The following is a 2,562-nucleotide window of genomic DNA, read 5'->3' as shown; positions in this document are numbered from 1 at the left end:
GAGGAAATGCCAAACTGTCTTCTGGAGTGATTGTATTATTTTACAGTTCCACCAACATAGTATAAGAGTTCCTCTTTCTCCATATCTGCTTCAGCATTAATTTCTTGCTATCCTTATAAACTTTGCCACTGCTACTAGAGTGAGATGATATCTCCTTGTGGTTTTGGTTTGCATCTCTCTTTTTGCTAGTGATTTTGAGCATTTCTTCATGTGTCTGTTAGCCATCTGAATATCTTCTCATGTATCTATTAGCTATCTGAATGTCTTCCTCCATTAAAAGTATTTCCAAGTTTCTTGCCAGTTTTATAATTGTTATCAGTTGTTTGTTTATTTATTTTTCTTGTGGAGGTCCTGTTGTTGTTGTTATGTGCCATCGAGTCACTTGCTACTCATATCAATCCTATGTATAACAGCCTTAAACCCTGCTCTATTCTTTGCCAAACTTATTGTCTCTGAAAAACCTACTCCAATAACCCCAGCCACTGAATCAATTCATTTCATTGAGGGTCTTCCTCTCTTGCACTGTCCCTCCACCCTCCAAAGCATGATGTCCTTCTCCAATGACTGGTCCTTCCTGTGGCATGTCTGAAGTATGTCAGACAAAGCTTCAGAATCTTTGCTTCCAAGCAGCAAACTGTTCTCACACTCTTTAGGAAGAACATATTTGTTTTCCTTGAAGCCTATGGTATATTCTATACTCTTCTCCAGCACCACAGCTCAAAGCCATCGATTCCCTTTCTATCAACCCTAGTTATTGTCCAGTTTCTGACATGTAGCAAATAATTGTAAAGACTATGGCCTGGATCAGGTGAACAGTAGTCTCCAGACTGGCATTGCTGCTCTTCAGTACTTTGGAGAGGTTTCTGACAGAAGACTTTCCCAAAGCAATTTGTCTTTTAATTTCCTGGCTGCTAGTACTAAGAGTGTTGATTGTGGAGCCAACCAAACTAGAGCTGTTAACAATCTCAATCTCTTCTCCATCTATCATGATGCTGCCAATTGGTCCATTGGTGAGAATCTTTGTTTTCTTGATGCTGAGCTCCAACTCTTATTTAAGGCTGCAGTCCTTAAACATCTGCAGCAAGTGTTTCGCATCCTTCTCAGTTTCAGCAAGAAGGGTTGCGTCATCTGGATAACACAGGTTGTTGATGAATCTTCCTCCAATCCAGATGCCATACTTCTCCTCATAAAACCCAGCCTCCCAAATGATCTGTCCCACTTATAGATTGAAAAGATATGAAGATATTACACATCGTTGGTGTATATTCTTCCAAATTTTGAACTATGCAGTATTTCCTTGCTCTGTTCTGACAACTGCCTCCTGGTCCAAGTAAAAGTTTCATATAAGCATGTTCAAGTGTTCTGGGATTCCCATTCTTCTCAAAGTTATCCACTGTTTGTTGTGATTCACACAGTCACATGCCTTTGTATAGTCAAAGAAACACAGAATTCTGTAAACCTTTGTTATGAAATCCTTGTCTGAGATGGCTTTGTCAAATACTTCTTCCCAGTCAATAGGGTTTTTTTTTCACCCTGTTGTAAAAAGTTTTTGGTGCACAGAGGGATTTAATCTTTAGTAGATCCCATTTATCAGTTTTATCCTCTCCTGGTGTGTGTTTCTGACTGTATTTTACAGCTTCTTTATACCATAGGTGGCACATTATAACTTGGTCTTAATTTGCCTTTGGCGATATTTAGGGTTTGGGCTTTATACCTAGGTCTCTGAACCATCTTGGGTTGATTTTTGTGTATTGTTAGAGGTGTGAATACTGTTTCAGCTTTCTTCAAGAAGCAGTTCAGCTTTGCCAGTACTATTTGTTTAAGAAGATATAATTTTTCAATTTGATAGATCTTGTTTCCTTTTTTTATATCAACTGACCATAGATAGAGGTTAATTTCAGGGTTCTTAATTCTGTTCAGTTGTACTATGTGTTTTCATGTGACATGCTGTTTTAGTTATTACAGCTGTGTAGTAAGTTTTGAGGTCAGGGAGCGCTATGCCTACCACTTCGTTATAGCTTTTAAGAAGCGCTTTGCTTATTCATGGTCTCTTTCCTCTCCAAATAAACTTGTCAATTATCTTTTCTGTCTTTTTAAAAAATGCACTTGGTATCTATGTTGAGATTTGGTTAGACATTTAGATTTCTTCTATTAGGATTATCATTTTCACTGTTAAATGATATTTTGTAAAATGAATTTAAACAATGTTATGTTTTATCTTTAAAAGACTGAAAAATACCTGTTTTAAGGTATGAGTTGGACGAAGAATTTAACCATGATTATAATAAACTGTTTTATCTTTAGAAAAATATGATGATATTGATGTTCAAAAAAGAGGCATCATATTGTCCTCCAGGAGCACCTATTTTGTATAGTATTTTATGAAGTCTTTGTTTTTTCAGTGCTGTATAGTATTCCACTTTGTGAATATAACACAGTTTCTCTACCCATTCTTTTGTTGTTAGGTAGTTGGGTTGCTTCTATCTTTTTGGTATTGTGAACAGCACAGCAATAAACATAGGTATGCATTCTCAGTCACAAAAGGAAAAATATTGCATTAAT

The sequence above is a fragment of the Elephantulus edwardii genome, unplaced genomic scaffold, assembly GCF_000299155.1.
Source record: "Elephantulus edwardii isolate Elephantulus edwardi_28Jun2011 unplaced genomic scaffold, EleEdw1.0 scaffold00149, whole genome shotgun sequence".
Taxonomy (NCBI): domain Eukaryota; kingdom Metazoa; phylum Chordata; class Mammalia; order Macroscelidea; family Macroscelididae; genus Elephantulus; species Elephantulus edwardii.
The sequence above is the reverse complement of the archived record's forward strand: the minus strand, read 5'-3'. Positions refer to the sequence as shown.